General features: G+C 40.5%; 1 protein-coding gene across 1 annotated transcript in view; it reads left to right on the forward strand.

The window, feature by feature from the left end:
• Nucleotides 1-18,215, forward strand: part of LOC139609758 (sodium/potassium-transporting ATPase subunit alpha-1) — a 47,378-nt gene that overhangs the window by 1,994 nt on the left and 27,169 nt on the right. The gene's annotated exons all lie outside the window — the stretch shown is intronic.

Consider the following 18,215-nt stretch of genomic DNA (forward strand, 5'->3'; position numbering starts at 1 on the left):
TTTAAGATGTTCACTTCCAGTGACGAGCAAAACCGGTGCACAATCTCATGAATTGTTTTGTGATCTTTGCTCTTGCCACTCTTGCTTTTGACTTTTTATTTTAGATGATTCTCTTCAGCAGATACATACATACATAATAATTTTGTATTGTTGGCATTTTGAACAGTGATATATGCCATTTAGCTGTGTGTTTTGCCAGTTTGAACTGCAGTAAAAGCAGATTGTTTGCAAACTAGGGAAGTATCTCTTACCTTTGACAGACAGGTGAACGGCACTGAGGGTGTTTCCAAGAGCGTTTGATGCTGTACAAATGTACAGCCCTGTGTCCTGCTCTTTGCAGTACAGAACCTTTAGCGTGTAGTAACCCTCTCTGTCCTCAAATATCAGATGACGTCTCCCGGGATCAAGGGGAACCCCGTTTTTCTTCCAGATGATCTCAGGCTTTGGCTTCCCTGTCACGAGGCAGCGGAACTTGGCGTGTTTCCCCTCTGCCACTGCGAACTTCTTGACTGTAGAAGCGTTGACAGGTGGCTCCTCTGTGACCCTTGATAAACTGAGTCGTCCTCCTCTGTGCCTTGGTGACCACTGGCTGTTAGTGTGACCGCTTGAGGACATTTTACTCTCCTCTCGCTCTGGTACAGGCTCAACAAGGAGGACAGCGCCAGCCAGGGTCTCACCGTGGCAGTTGATGGCTTTACAGGTGTAGACACCTTTGTCTGGCATGCGCGTCCTGTAGATCTTGAGTTGGAACCAGCCACCATCTTGAATGCTCACGCTGAAGTGTGAACTTTCAAAGATGTCATTCAGCTTCTTCCCGTCTTTCTCCCACGTCACCTCTGGCAGAGGAGTGCCCCAGATCTTGCAGGAGAAGGCGGCATCTTCTCCCCTGTCCACACGCAGAGAGAGGGGCTTGATGAGGAATCGTGGTTTATCATCAGATGTTAAATCAACTTCTTCTCTTTTTCCGCTAAACTTGTTGTTTGATTTGTGTTCTCCATTGATCTCTGCTCCATTTTCTTTCCTGTATTCACCATTTTGCACTTTGCAGTATCCATTCAGGTGTCCTTCAAGTTCTCCATTGTCTGTCATTGGTTGTTTCATACCATTGACTGCTAATTGCCTTTGCACCCCTTCCTGTGGTTGGGTCTCTCCTTCCACTTTGAGGGAAGCTGCTGCATATGTTTCACCTATGCTATTTCTAGCCTTGCATATGTACTGGCCAGCATCCTCTTGGGTCACTCCGGTAATGGTGAGCAGGTAAGCTTTTCCCTCCTCTGAGAGCTGGTAGCGTCCCTCAGACAAGATCTGGACATTTTTACGCTCCCAGATCACATCAGGACGAGGGTCCCCACCAATTTGGCAGCTCAGTGTGGCGTCTGTGCCGCACTGTGCCACTACAGGGCGTGGGTAGCCCAAAACACGAGGAGCACCTCCGAAAATATCCATGACAGTGTCACCTTCTCTCTGGGTTTTGTAAAGAAATTTCTTTTGTTGTGGATTGCCTGGAAATGATCCTCTTATCTATGGTGAAGGAGCTGTGAGACAAAGAACATGTATGTTTCAGAAAGCAATCAATTCAATAGAAAGACAGTCAAGCAAAAATCTTTACATTTGATTGTTTTCGTGTTTTCGCTTTGACTGCTGAGACATTGTCTTCTGTATATTTCTGTTTACAGCTGATCCAGACCAGATGATTGCATATCAAATGTGAGATATTTTTAAAGAAATATCTGGAATGTGCCTTAAAATTACCATTTTATCATAAGGAATTTGACTTTGATGATTTAGATACAAGGCTGTAATGAAATGTTCCAGCTTTTCAAAGTACTCAGTGTAGTTAGCAGAGCTGAACTGAGGTAAACATGTGTAGTAAAGTGTTTATCACATGTTTAGTGATTCAGTGAATATGGTTTTGAGCAAATGTAAACCACTCTGGGTTCTCTTACAGCTGGTGCTGTAACTCATTGAAGAGTGTATTTATAAAGTAGTCTGTCCAAAAAAAGACACAGGAGACCATGTGTCACATAGCACACAAACTGTGCAGTGACACACCTGCAGTCACAAACTAAGACGAAACCGACCCATAAAGCCATGCATGTATAGAGTTTGTGTCTCAGCCGTATCCTCCCTGATGGAGTCATTTCTTTGTTTCTGGATTGTTGAACTGATGTCTTATTGTCCACATCTTTAAGGTTTAGCAACAACCCAAGCCATTTGATATCTGGAGCTAAAGTCCTCTTTCTTGTGAGAGACTTTTTGCATTATAACAGCTTCTGGTTTGATCATGGAGCAGCCAGTGGAAAATGTTAGTGCCTCTCGTGCCCATTTGCTTCCCTCATGTTGTCACCATCTTTCATTTGGCATTAAGAATTGCAACTGTCTCTGCTGTATGACACATCGTGCTCTCGCATCTGATGCACATCCTCTAAGCAGCACCGCCTATATAGTGTAGTCACGTGCTCATGTCTAGCCAGGAAAATAGCTGTTTGTGTAGCATTCGTAGAAGTCGTCTGATCAGTAAATACATGAAACAGGCTCAGCTTCTCTTTGAGCATTTTGTAGGCACATGGATATAAATTATTCTACTTACTCTACTCACGAGAAGCAGTGTCGAGAGAAGCAATTCAAGTAACCAGGAAAAGAGCAAAGCGCAGCATGTAAAATTTACCAGAAAACTGAATCCATTAAAAAACTGTTAAAGGATCAACTTACCGCTCCTATGAGTTGCTCTCCTTAAAGCATTCTGTCACCGTTGTGATGTTTACTGAAAACATATGACCTTTGGCCCTTCCTTAAATTATTCTTTGACTCTTAGAAATGGCTGATTTTCGTTCTGTTGCTCTGTAGAACAGCTGTGCAGCTCTGTGAGACGTTTAAGCTCTTGTTCCTTGTCTCTCTGGTTCAGTTTGTTGATTCTGGCTCACAATTGACACCTGGTCACTGAGAGTCAAAGCAAGTTAAAGTAGGTCTTCCATTCACAATTGGTGGTCCATAGTCACAGGTATGATGTCCTGGTAATGTTTGGCAGTTTGGTGTTTGGTTGCCAGTGGCAGAGAGGAAAATGACCACGGTCTTTCAGTCAAGTGCTTGCCTTAATGCGTCAGCTCTGATACTGTCATTGTCCAACAGCGAGAGAGTGAGAGAGAGAGAAGGGGAGTTGGAATGGGGGGGCAGGCAACATTAAATGCTTTCACAGCTGCTGCCACTGCAAGCCACCACCTAAAAATACCAGCAGCTTCGATGACAGTGGGCCAGATAAAGTTAGGCTCTCCATTCACAGACCGTGGCTCGCTAAAGATAGAGGGGAGGCAGAGGCCTGCTATGGATCACACAGCTCAATAGATATCCTGAGTTAAACCGCCCAAGAGAAAGGACACCCCACCTGCTGGAGCTCCTTGAGTCATGAGTCATGCTGGTTCTTAAATGGGGTCAAATTAGTGTCACATCAGTATTAGAAAATAATTCATATGGAGCAGTGGTCTGAAGAATAAACAGAAAAAAGTAGTTACAAAATGTAACTGTAAAACTGCATCACAAATATACTGAGAAAACAGTTATTTTAGCCCCCAATCAAATTACGTTTAAGAATATAAAATTGAATGTTCAAATTTATATCTAAATGCTCATAGTGTTTATCCATTACCTGTGCAGTTTGTACAGTATTGGATTTTCATTTCATTTATTATACTTTATCCTCTAAGGGATCACTTTCTATAGATCCCTGACCTCAGGACTTGAGAACAATGAATCAAATTATCAGATTTTGAATACTGACATGCAAAGAAAGATCTATTTTCTCTGGTTTGCTTAGAAAAATTTCAAACTAATGAGCCTATGCTTAACTTTTCAAACCAGTTTACTCGATATTATCATTATTTGAAAGTTACACTTGGAATGCTAAGGTAAGATCTTCAATGCAAATACTAAACTGGACCTTTGGATGCTGAAATTCCCTCGATGGTTTGACTGTCTTCATAAATTAAAAAATAACTTGGGGAAAGTGCATTTTGCTGTGCACAATAGTTGTGTATTGCCATACACTGGTATAGCGATGGTGTCAGTCTCAGTCTAAGCTGAGACTCCTCTCAGTGATGTATGGAACACTGATAAAGAAAAGATTGCTCAAGTGTTGGAAGCACTCAAAACCATTGTGATCTGGCAAGTGATATCCTCACTCTCAGGGTCCTAGGAAACAGTTTTAGTGTCTTATCAGCAATTAAAGGTCAGAGGAAAAGCATGGTAATACTTTACAGGTGTAAACTGAATGACCATGAATGGATGAAAATACTAAAATACTAATTAAACTATGTTAGTCTGTGGATCATCAATCCAAGATTCATCAAAATCAGACAGTTAATGACTATTCAGATTTTTTATCATATATGTTTTAAATATAGTGTCCAATTCTTGTGTGCTTTGTGCACAGATGAGTTGTATCTGAAATTTTTCAAATATTGACCTTAGACCTGCTCCCTTTGTGATATATTGTAAAGATTCGGACACATACCCAAATTTTTGCTTTACGCTTTTAACAATTCCCTCGCACATATTACAGATTTGAATCCGGTGTTGACTCTTGTTGCCTGCATTCTCAGACAATAGCTCTCTAAGCTATCTCTTGAAGTGGAGTGTTTCGGACAGCCAAAGCCACTGACACACACTGCAAACTGTCGTCACAGATATTTGACCTTCAGTGCAGGTCACATAGCTTCGACCCTTTTGTGACGGTTACTGCCTTAACGCACTTGGCATTCCATCTAAAACATAGATAAACTCTAAAACTTCCTTATAGCAGAAGTATAATGAGTAGAAATGAGCGTTGGAGTAATTCTAGAGTTAAAAGAAACAAATGATGTTTGCTAACAAGGATGTGTCTGTAAACAATTTGCTGAATGCATAACAGAGTCATTTGGAGGACTCACACCACAGTAGAGGCTCCATTTAAGGCTGCTGGTACCTCTGACATTCTCATCCATGCAGTCATCCCTGCAGCTGTTAGGTACGATGACTGCACCAGGAATCAGTGCTGCTCTTTGTCCTGAGATTGGGTTTCAATATCAAAAGCTGAAGAGGATTGACAGAGACCATAGGCTTCTTAATTGCATGTCAGTCAACCTAGTTTCAAATCATGGAGAGCTTTTTGTGTTTGATCAAGCTCTCTTCACCTCTCTTGACCAAACCACATTGCTTTGTAGGTTAAGTGAATTGGAAAGGTCATCATAAAAGGATAGAAAAACATCCCTGACTCATGGCTTTGAGATTTTTCACATGCTTGTGAATGTGAGGCCGAGGTAAATGTACCTTATGTAGCTTGAAAGGCGTCCAGGTGTTTTGCTGACTGACTCAGAGTGGTTTACTGTAAGCAGGCAGCTAAGGCGTATCTCTCAGGTTAAGGCTGTGTTTTTCAAACAAGCTGGATTGAGATCAAGTTTTTGAAAATTCACATTCCTCTGTGGGTCCACCTACATGCCACCGAGTGGAAACTGGCAGCTGTAGGCAAGCAACTGCTGGAAAGAGATCCACAACTCACCTCTGCCTAGTCTATCATTTACATGTAGTTGTGAGGGAGGGGCACAGCTCTCATACTGAATGTTCAGAGAAAAATTAGATATGATTGTTGAGTCTTTTACTTCTACAACACGATTGAGAATCCATTCCTCAAAATGTAGTTCAGTGCTGACAGAGCACAGCGCTGGATTTATAACAGTCACTCAGCACACCCAGATATCCAGTGCAGGTGTATAGGTGTCTTGCATAATATTGTCCAGTAGATGGAGCTAGAGATATATTTTTCTTTTTCTTATTTTACGATAATAAACCATTAGACATGGTAAATAAAATCATTAATTCATGGTAAACTGAGAATAAAAAAATACATCAACAAGATTTACTCTTCAAACCACATGACTCTGACCTCTGAACTCTCTGAGGAGAAGGAGGAGGAGGGCAGGAGAATTTTCCTCACATATAAATAAAGCATCATATTTGTGCATTATCTACAAGTTTTCATATTGAAAACATTTTAAGCTACTGCATCCAGATTTAGATAATTATAAATGTCTAACAGATCTAAACTGCAGATGACCTGGTCAGAAAAAGTATAATAAGTCTCATTGTAGAAGTGAAATCTTAAATAGTATTTGTCATTGTAATCTAAGAGAGAAAGTCTGGCCATTTTATTGGAAATCTGTTGAAGCATTTTGGTCCCAGGATGAAATGTGTTCGACCCCAGAGACTAGAAGAAACGTGTCAAAGCACACGTACACCCTCGAGGGCAGAGCCCCATCCCTCCATCTTAAATTTGATCGCTGCGCTGAAAGAGTGGATGTATACTGAGAAAGAGAAAGAGAGACTTGCAGAGAGGAAAAAGAAAGATCAAACATTTTTGTCAGGTGACCTCTGACATTTTAGCTCCTCCCCCTTCTCCCTGCAAACCTGCAAGCATGCTGGGAGCAACAACAAGGGATTCTGGGAAAGACAGGAGGAGGCCTTTTTTTTTTAATATAAACAACATCTGTGTGTATGTGTGTGATAGAGGAGTACATGTATTCAATCACTGGTTGTTTTTATTTTATTTTATTGTTAGATTTTTTTTCTCCTGAGAATAATTTTAACTCCGATTCAACATTTGTTCCAGATTTAGTTATTGTGAACTTTAAAGCAGCTTTTTTGAAATGATTCATGGGACATGTAGTGTCCTTGTTTGGCTGGCCGACATTTTCCAGCTTTGGAGACAGGGGTCCATGGCCTGGTATCAGTCCTCTCATCTAACTCTCTGCAAGAAAGCTAATAAGCCTTTATACCCAGTGATTCCTTTAAAGATATCCTCCATGAGCCATATAGTTGCACTGGGTGAGATGTTTCTTCTTTGTTTTGAGTCAATGAAATACACTGTGCTGCTGCTGCTGCTGTAAATTCTCACTAGTATGCAACATTTGTGTTAATCCGCAGCTGAAAATAGTCCCCAACAAATACACTGTACTACTGTTTAAAAATCATTTGCTAAAAGCTACAGTGCCCAGCTTTAGGATATTACTTCACAGTTATATATAGAATAAGGGCAGAATTATCCTTTACCCAGGGCAACCGGTTCTTGGATGTTTTGACAGGACGTATAACTGTCATGGGGATCAAACATGTGACCCTCAGATTACAAGACAGTCTCACCAGCCAGCGCTTCTTATATTCTGGTCTCAAACTTTTATTTTATTTCAATTACAGATTTATTCTCTTGTTCACATTTAATCAAAAGTTGCTCCTGATGACTGAGATCACAGCAGTGGGGTTAAGATCTCAGACCCATACCAGCGTTCACCGTGAAGCTCTCAATAGTTCATGTTTGTATTGTGTGTAAACTCAGACCTGCATTTTGTGTTCTGCTCCATTCCGATCCTGGATTTGGCCTTTAAGTCAGCCCCATATTGTATCTGTTTTAATAATGAGAGACAGATGTTGCATTGGATAAATGTTGCGTTACTTTTCATGATCAGAAGCAGATGTGGAGCAAGGTGGGAAAAAAGGATGTGAAAAAACACACTCAGCTGATAGAGGGCAGAGGAGCACTATGTCGCCTCTGTGTGGATCAGTTTTCAAGTGTGCAGTATATCCTGGAGTTTTGTTTGTTGTCTCATCTTGTGTGTTGTGGACTTAATGGACTTAATGATTACCATACATTTATTAAGTATTCACTTTGTTTAGCCTGTATGTGCATTGATTACATCACTAATCTAAATTTGATTGAATACGAAACCAAACTCCTAATCTATACATCCTGCTTCCAACTCGTTCAAAATGTAGTTACACAATATAATGTGATGTCTTAATCTTTCCATTACATTTCTCTTGGATATGAATAGTTCCGGTACACAATGAACATTTCTTGACATTATATGCCAGTTCTGTGAATAATGTTAGTGGAAGTCAGCTGCCCTGAATGCAGCAGGCAAGCAGCCTGACCCTGAGAGCGGTTTACAGCACACCGTCTTTTGCACTTAAGCAGAGTCACGTAATGTATAAAGGGCTTTAGCGGCAGATGTAGATGTAAATTACATACGATCACACACACATTCAGATGGATGTTATGACAGATGTGAGGAGAGCGGTAGATGCCGTCACATCACTGTGTCGCTGCTGGCAACCATCTGCCGTGCACGCTGACCCTTCACTTGAGCTGATCTCTCTCCTCTGACTCTTTCACGCTCAGACTTCCTCTCTGGCGTTTCTGCGTCTGTTCTCACTTTGTTGCACATTTTTCTTTGAGAAGGAGGCCAAACCCAAGTTTTAGTAGATTTCAAAACAAGTTTTAAATGCACAATATGTGTATAAATAAGATGTGTTGGAAAGGACACTTGTATATGTGTTTGCCTCTGGGCAGCATGTGCTCAACTGTTCCCCAACAACATGTCAATCAAGTGCTCACAAACACACACGCTCACACACAGCTGCTCATTGTGAAGCCCATGCCATTAGTTAGCCTTAATTAACTGTTGTCTCTAATTAGTGGCAGGTTATTTAAAGAGTGAGTGTGTGAAAGAGAGGCCGAATAATGTGTGTGTGTGTGTGTGTGTGTGTGTGTGTGTGTGTGTGTGTGTGTGTGGGTGTGTGTGTGTGTGGGTGTGTGTGTGTGTGTGTGTGTTTGGCCTCCATCCTCTGCACGTCAGAGGTATCTCCCTTGAAAACGAAGCTTTAAAAATGCTACATAGTCCAGATAAATATGTCAACAGACACACTGCAGTGTGTGTTTGGCTGAAACACAAAGTTACTGATAATAGAGAGTCAGAAGGGACAGAAGGGATGTCCAACAAAACCAACACAATCTTACCTCTCATTAGATTTAACTTGGATGCCAAATGGCCGACCCTTCTTGCACTCATCAGCACTGCTGCATTATTTATCAGTTCCTCTTACTGACAGTCACAACCTTTACTGAAGCTGTCAGGCATGATCTTTGGTGCTTTATTGTTTGTGGCTTTGGCCTAATTAAAATTTAAATTATTGATAAGATTTACACATTGCACATCAATATCAATACCAGATTGTTTTGTTATGACAAATACCTTGAATAATGAATGACCTCCAGCTGGGTTCCTGTTTATACTGTAGTTGTATTCAAGCTGAGGTCAATAATAAGATGTAGTTCTCATGGCTACTACTTCAAACTCTGCTCACAAAATGCACATAAGCAAAAGCAAACAAAGAGTTTCAGTTTAAGTTGTGGAGATGTGTTAAAACCAGATGTACTGACATGCAGGACTACGTGAGCTGCTGTATTCTCAACCCATGAAAACCTTTCTTATGAAATTCAGTGGACAAATAGACACAGAGCCAATGAACAAGTGATGAGGTGCTGGTGGTGATCCAGATCTGAGACTGGAGTTTTAGCCATAATGAACCTAATAAAAATCCTGTGGGTATATGTGCAGAGTCAGGAAGACAGCCTATTTAAAATTTACCACAAGTGGAAGGAATTGAGTCAGTGGATGGAACAGCAAAGTGGACAATAAACCAGCTGATTTCCGAACCGTTCAGTTCAACACTGCAAACATTTGGCTGGGATATTTTGGTTAAAACATGTCTTGAGGAAAGGAAGCTCAAAGATTTTGACAGAGTAGAACATTGAAGTGGATGACACAGCTGCAGCTGAACATTATGAATGACGGCGTTGTAATTTGCGGAATCTCATTATACAGGAGGACCGTTTTCATACATGATCTCACACATTTTCTGATTTCAAACTTTGTGTTTACGTTGACTTTGTTTCCTCCACTTCACTCCCCGCTGTTTCATCAAAGATGAAGTTGGCCCACTTCTCAGGAACTTGCAGCCCTGATGGGGGAAGATAATGATAGCATGAAATTCTGGCTTCCCTGAGGCGACGGTGCACACACACACATTGTGGCCATGTGCTCTAAGCGACACTCTAGGGAGAACACACATACGCACACACTGAGGAGGTGTTGTACTGATGCAGTCTAACTGGAAGTGCCTATTCAGCAGAAAAAAAAGAGCATGGAGAAGAAAAGAAAGTTTCACGTGCCATGTCAATACTTCCCATGAGAGAGACCGGACAAAGAGCCACATAGGGGACACCAGACAGAGAGGAAATGATCATTTTCTTCCCTCCTTAGAGTGTGTCTAAAAACATCCCTCACCGCTCCTGCTATCTGATTGCCATGGTTACCTCAGCACCTGTCTCACACACACACACACACACACACACACTAAATCTAAAAATAGGAACTTTGCAACAGTAGTCTGGTAGAAAAGTTAAAAACACGATAATTTCCTCTCTGGCATTTCAAAAACATCCTGTTTAGGAAATGTGTTGACGATAATTTGACTGTTTCAGAATTTGCATACACAAAATGTTGTCACTGTCAGGAGCAGAGACACACACGGCCATTTTTACGGAACTACATGTGTGAGAACTTTTTGTCCTTTGAACTCAATCCCATTGCAACACTAAAAAACACAGCTGTTGGCGTTGCATCTTACGCTCGTTGCTCTCATGGTTCTGCCTTATGTCGGCTTTATTTTGATTTATTTCCATTGAGCAGAATCTTTATGTTGATGTCAAAAAGTCATAGACCTGAATTGAGGCAGTTTAGTTGTAGTTTTGAGACAGAACAGTCTTGTTTCTTTAAGTAGAAATAAAAGTAGCAGTAATCATTGTTTTCCTACGTATTTCAGTGTGTGTGAGAGGTGAAGTAGCTTTGGCTTCATTTGATCGGGTGAAATGAGTTGAAACGATGAATGAAGAGCAGCAAAGAGGCAGTGATGAATGAAGGCATAAGGGAGACTGAATGAAGTGCTTTTCCTGATTGAACTTTCACTAAGCTCCATTAAATATCTTAAGCCCATGTTACGAAGCAGATTAAATAATGGCAAGCACAAAATCCCTGTTTTACAATAAAGATAAAGCCTATGGGATTACATTTATGTTGTAGTTTCTGCTTATTCATGTGCTCTTTACATCTGCCACTTGACTTTAAAGCAGTGTAAATCAAGGGTTGAGGGTTCAGCAGTTTGTAAGAAAAACAGGAAAGGATCATAGAATTAGGCTTTGGAAAAGTAACACACATAAAATCCAATGTCCAACAAAACATAATTGGCTCTATAGGTTATTTAAATTAATTTTGCTCAATTATACATTTGTATAGGTACATTTGAGAAATAATAAATATAACGAATAAAGCACTTCAGGATATGATTCATGTATTTCTAGCAGTCTTCTGAAGAGTAAATGACACTAAATATCACTGCTTGATAATAAATAGATAAAAATGTCAGATGTTGTTTTCTCCTCTATTGAAGATAATGAAGATACAAAATTAATAAGCCAATTTTTCTTCATAAAGATACATGCATTATGTTTATGATAATTACACATCATCCAAATTGCAAAATTATAGACTTGCTTTACAAATTCAAATTTCACAAAAAAACCTCCATTGCACATGTACTGTGTTAAACATGCTGTCTTTTATTCTAAGTGTGTTTGTTACATATGTGTGAGCGAGGTGACGTTTCAGCCGTCATCACTTCTGTGTTACATTAAGAGCCGTTGTCAGTGTAATGAAGCACTCTGTGCACGCAGGAAACAGCGACAGCTATTAATTACATGATGATGGGATCGTTACATAACAGGTTGCACGTGTGGGCTATATTAAACTGAGGCAGCTTGGTGATTCATTGCACACATGGGTAACTAAACAGCAGAAAGTCAGAGCAGGGAATGAAGTGTTATATAATGTGAATCCAGCGCACATGTGTGCTTGATCGAGTAAACCAGGCTAAAGGAAAAAAAAATCACTCTTTACAACATGCATGTATGTGAGTGTGTGTGATTGTGTGTATTCGTGTGTGCGTTTGCGTGAGTGCATCCAACTTTGACTGGCAGATTGCTCGCACTGAAATGTCAGCTGCCCACACCATACGACATGCTGTGCTGCTGCTATGTATGTCCGCATCTTTGTGTGTGTGTGTGTGTGTGCGTGTCTGTGATAGTGTGTGTGTGTGTGTGTGTGTGTGTTTCATTCAAAAGAGTGTGTTAAAGAGTGACAGGCAGACAAACAGATGGGGGGGGCTGGAGAGACAGCAGGGAGGGGAAAAATCAATACATAATATCACAAGATGTTCATTTTTCATCATATTTAACTGATACTTTGACACAGTATAAATGATATTAGACATAATTAATCCTTATCAACCTTTTCCTTAGAGTTAACTGTTACTGTGGTTGTGCCCATGAAGTAAATAAATCAGAAATACCAGCTTCAAAATGTTAAAGTCTGATGCAAATCCTGCCATGATCAGATTGATTGAGTTTCTAAAATTGAGGCTTGTATGAAACAGCTGACCTGCAACAGACTGTGATCCACAATATATTTATTTTTGCTGCTTTCAAAGCTGGTGAAAGAGATTAAAATAAAAGCAGAAAATTAAATAAATACATATATATACAGTATATACAATGCTGTGACATAAAACATAAATAAATATAAACTGTGAACCTTAAATATGAATCAGGATAAATATATTGATGTTTTACAGTTTGTCTCATGATTCTCAAAAGTGACTGAGTTTCTCAGATTATAAGCATTTTTATACCTTTAATATAGAATCCAAATAAATAAATACATGTATCTTAAAATGATCCACTAATGCATTAATTTAGTCGCTGTGGTCAAAATGCACAGTTAATCCTCACAGGCAAAAACATTGCCTTTCAAATGTAAACATAAATTTGATTTAGTCAACAGGTGCACATTTCTCAAACACAGACAGTGAAACTTCCAACAGTTCATAGGAGCTGCACTTCATGAATATGGAGCAGACACTGCAGGAGCAATCTCATGAGAGAACATGTGAAAGTTTAACAGTGTTATAGAGAAAGGGCTTGAACATTTTTATTATTAGTTTGTGCATAAAAAAACAATGATATAAGATATGCCATCTACACAGACGTGTGTGTATATACAAACATGTTTTTACTTACATACATTCAGATATGCATTCATTTAAAGCTCATGCAGCAGAGGTTGGAGGCTAAATGTTGGTGATAAGTGATGGACAGACTGTTTGAGCAGGATGTAAATGACTGAGTGAAACAGCTGTGAACAAATTGTTCAGCTGAAGTCCAGACACAGAGAAGTATAGATATTGATTGGATGGAAAAATTGTGAAAAGAAAGATGAACAGAGAGCGACGGCAGACGCTTGACGTCTTGCTCTTTTGTCGCCCGTAATCCGACACAAACACTAGATGAACTTGTTCACACTGTCTGGCTGCCTCCTCAGGCTGAAACACTGTCTGCATTATGTGTGTGTGTGTGTGTGTGTGTGTGCTACTGGGTGTACTGCTGGAATGGATATCTTGGTAGATGGGGTGTGGATTGTTGTCATGGCAACTAAGTAATGGGGTTAAGATGACGAGCGTGTGCGTGCGTGTGTTTGTGTCTGTTTTTTTGTGCACTTGACCCTTTTCCAACAGGAGTGTCTCTTTGGGAGTGTGTTAGAGTATCACCAGTGACTCTGTGTCGACACGAAAAATTATGTTCACGTTTGTGTGTGTGTGTGTGCGTGTGTGTGTGTGTGTGTGTTGGTGGCATGAGAGTAGAATAGCAGAGAAGGAGAAGGAAGGAAGATCAGGACTCTCTCTGCTTCAGTGAGACTGGTATTGATTTTTTTTTTTTTTTTGAACGATCCAATTGTGCTGACCGTGTATTTGCCCATCTGTATGTGTATGTGTGTGTTTTTAGTGAAAACGACCATCAGGGCTGCCCTTTCTCTTCCCTCCCCACCACAGTAAATCCATCTCTCTGGCTTATCAGTAAGAGGCTAAGATCGGTCCCTCGGGCCTCAGTGAGAGATCCATGCTCCACTGTGTGCGTGTTTGAGCGTCTGTCTCTATCCATGATGTGTATTTCTACTTTTTTTTTTTTTTCCTCATGTCCACATTCAAATCCATGCTCATGCTGTTTCATGAGTGTGGCCAGTGAGATGATCCAGCAGGGCTGTAAGAGGAGTCGAAATCTAAATTCAGGCTTTTCCACGGCAGAAGCTCAGAGGGGATCTAGAAATATTTTAGTTCGCATCCAACGTCATATTGGCCCCCAGAGGCCTCCAGTGCAAATCCATGTCCATTCCTCCGTGTGTGTGTGTGTGTGTGTGTGCTCAAAGAATCCAGCTGCTCTTTCCTTGTTAAGATCAGCCCCTGAGGCCCCCGAAAGCACAAATCCTCTCCTTGCGCTCTCTTACCAGATATCAGAGAGGAGAAACAGCTGCCTCAGTGTGTGATTGTGACCTGCCTTTCACAGCATCTGTTTACATTTAGATTCATTTGATTAAGTGACTTCTTTAATATTAAAAAAAAAAAAAACATTGACAGTGAAATCTTACAAACAAGTGTAGCACAGCAGAGCAGCCAGACATGGTTATATTAAATTTGACATTTTTGTGAGGATTGACTTTTCACATCTTCCACTGTCTGGAAGAATTTTAACTGTTAAATCTGCCACTATTATCATTGTAAACTACATAAGTGCTGTGTGGGATTGAACAGGCGTAGCAACAGTAAATAATGGGGATTAATGAAAGGTCAATTTCAGCACTTCAGAGTCCTGGGAATTTAGATATGAAGATCTTTTTATTGTAAAAAAAAAAAAAGTGTTCTGTAGAAACAGTTTGACTTCTGTGCGACCTTGCACGGCACTCATAAATTGACAATAAGTAGAAAATGTTCCATGACTCCGGGAACAAACTGACCCAGAGATAATTTTCATCTAACTTCTAACTTCACAGTGAGGTCGGTCAGGACACTCCATCACTCAGTTGATTGTGTGAACAAGAAACTGCAGATGTTCTTTCTTTTTAGGATATGGCTTAAGGCAAAGGTCAGAGCTGCAAAGTGTGACAGCTCAGACTCTTACACACACACACACACACACACACACACACACACACACAATGTAATGGGCTATTTAGAGTTTGCAGATGCAACTCTACACACCAACATATGATTACTACTTTTTCTTTCTTTATCTCTCTCTCTCTCACACACACACACACACACACACACACCAGCATCCTAGCAGTGCAGACAGTCACTCTCCACATCGTGCATGAGACCTTGTTGCTAGGCAACACTGGCCTATGTCAAAATGCCCCGGCATGAAAGATCAGGCTCTCATGCAGGAAATGCAGACTGTGTGTGTGTGTGTGTGTGTTTGTTGGGGTGTGTGTGTGTGTGTGTGTCATAATACTGTACTGAACTTGTGTGGACTAGTTTGATTGCTGATCATCAGAAGAGGTGTGTGCAGGGGACATGAGGACATCTGTGTGTGTGTGTGTGTGTGTGTGTGTGTGTGTGTGTGTGTGTGTGTTGTCACTAATCTGGATTGCTCTGTCTTGTGTGTGTAAACTGCAGAATAGACACCATGTTCCTGCATGTTTCCTCTGCTATCAACGTTAAAACTTTGCAGCGACAATTGTTAAACATTTTCACTCTCTTTTAGAATTTCCCCAGTGTATTATGTTATGTTTAGAGTCTCTCTTTGTTGATGTTGTGTTGTTTATCCTGCACAGAGACCAACTGTCAGTCAAACCGTGTGATTCCGTGTTGTGATGTGTCCTCACTTGTTATTCTCATTCAGGCCTTTACATTAGCCTGACTCTCAGACAGGAATTTTTACCTAGAGCCAAACCAAAGCTTGTGTTGAGGAGGGAGACACTGAAAACCAGTATATCATGTTAGAGTCTGTGCATGTTGTCTTTTTGAATGGAGGTAGTTTGGCTTGTGTCATGGAAGCACAAACCTATGCCCACATCCAGAGACACATCTGTAGTAAACACATACCACACAGTAGCATTCAACACACACACACACATACACACACATACATAGATCAAGTTATAAGAGGTTGTAGACCAGAGAGCTGAAATTCATTTGCATCATTGCTGGTTTCTGATTCTTTCCACTGTGCTGCTTATTCATAAACGTCTGCGCCTTCGTCCTGTGTGTTCTGCACATTTGACCACTGGAATCCAGTGGTGAAAGATTGTCTTGATTATCTTGTTTTTCTGTTTGTTGCTCATTAGGATTTATGAAAATGCAAACAAGATGGATGGAACCAGCATGTAGGCACAGAGGAAGTGAGATACAGAGGGAATCATAGACTGATCCCCAAAATCAAACAGGACTGTAACAATATAATCTTATACTTATGCCTGAAACAATGCACCATTTTACTCACCTTTTATAACTTTCAGAACTTTATGGCCAGCAGCTGTTTGCATTGGGTTTTTTTTTCTTCATCCCTCTAGCTCTCTCTTTCGTTCCTCTAATTGCAGCTGTAATCCTTAGCCAGATTAGAGGGATGTGCAGAGTCTCTGTCTTTGCAAGTCAGTGTGTGTGTGTGTGCGTGTGTGTGTGTGTGTGTGTGTGTGTGTGGTCTGAATGAACGATGCATAGATCTCTCACAGATTACTCAATCCCTGCCACCATCACACGGGTTGAAACAGAAGAATCCAAATCCAATTTACTCTCTGCCGATGTTTATTCAAACGAGTAATGTGATCCAGCAGCTTGGGAAGCAACTAAACCAAACCACTGGGCATTTCCTCCATGACAGAGGTGCTGTGATGCTCGTTGTTTGATGGTTTGATAGAATTTATCATATCACTTTCTGATTATGGTTGCTTCATATATTCACCAATTCAACAGCAGCTTTCCTCCCTCTTTAATACTCTTGTGTGTTTCCCTCTTCATCTCTCCTGCATAGTCTGGGCCTCGACTGCTCTGTATTTATGATCCATCAGTTTAAATACAAAAGCTCACCCCCAAAGCCTTTCATGTGCTCTTTGCCAAAATTCAGCCAGACATAATGGCATTAAACTCTCCACCACTAGTGCTCACTACCTCAGCCTTTCAAACACAAACTTTTTGCTTCCCAAGGCAGTTAAATAAAAATGTGCTGAGTCACTCAAATTTCAAAGAAAGATAAACTGAAGGCTTAAGTTTTATCCTCCATCTTAAGCTAGATAAACAATTTAAAAACCTGATGGGTTAGCTGTCACACAACTGAAAAATAAGGCTTTTTTCTAAGATCATGAAAAAGTCACCCTTTTTGTCATGACTTTTTAGTTCAGGACTGATATTAATGAAAGTGTCTTACCATATTTACAATCTATCAAGATGCTAATGCAAAAAAAGAGCAAGAAAAACAATCTGTAGCAAAAAACTTAAGAAGAAATATTGAAAGACGTTGACTAAACACTGAACAGGAGTAATGAATTTATACTCCGCTATATCTCCTTTGTTGATGTGATGCAGCGAGAATGAATCACAGGTATGTACAGTATATGTTCAGCATGACAGCTGCTTTATGTGTGTGTGCACCAGTGAGTGAACCATGGCAGATAACAGGGGCCAGGGCGATTTGAACCCTAAACCTTGCCACTGTTAATGCACCAACGGGCAGATCCTGTATGCAGGCCTGACTCTGACACAGCTGCGTTTGTATGTGTGTGTGAGAGAGTGTGTGTGTGTGTGTGTGTGTGTTTGCTTCATCTAAGCCCCAACGCACAGATCGTGAAACATCCTATTACAATCAGACACAAAAAAAACAAGTTAAACTGACACAGTTTCAAACAACTTCTGCAATTTATGAAGATATATTTAATATTTATTTTGATAAAGTTTTGAAGGCCTAAAAATAAAATGTAGCTTTTGGCACAGTGGGCCTAGGCAAAGGAGGCAAACTCACATAACATCACAATTGACTTCTAATACAGTTTTATTGGATTATTAATGATATAAGAGATGTCGGCCTTCCGAGCTACAGGGCCGGGTCAGTGTCAGATGCTCCTTTTCTTCTCAGGGAGATTATATAAGGCCTCAAGGATGATATCATCATCTCATGAGCAACTGTGAGACAAAAAATGCCACAACCTCCATGTCCTGCAGAGATGTCTTAATGGCATTATCAAGACAGTCATGGCAGCATTTGCTCTAAATTCAGGAAATGTCTGGCATGCACTCTGCAGTCCACTCTAATTTCTGGAGGCAGCATGAGGGATGATTTCATCCTGCAGCCAGAGTGCAAAGTTAAAGGGCAAGAGCTTTTTAGATCCACCCAGTCGCCCATCTTGTTACACCCCTTCACCACAAATCCCAGAGGAGAATACAGAGTTCAGAGGGGGACAAGAATTTAAGAT

The sequence above is a fragment of the Trachinotus anak genome, unplaced genomic scaffold (genome assembly GCF_046630095.1).
Source record: "Trachinotus anak isolate AG129_WGS33_773 ecotype Australia unplaced genomic scaffold, CSIRO_AGI_Tana_v1 ptg000026l, whole genome shotgun sequence".
Classification (NCBI taxonomy): Eukaryota; Metazoa; Chordata; class Actinopteri; order Carangiformes; family Carangidae; genus Trachinotus; species Trachinotus anak.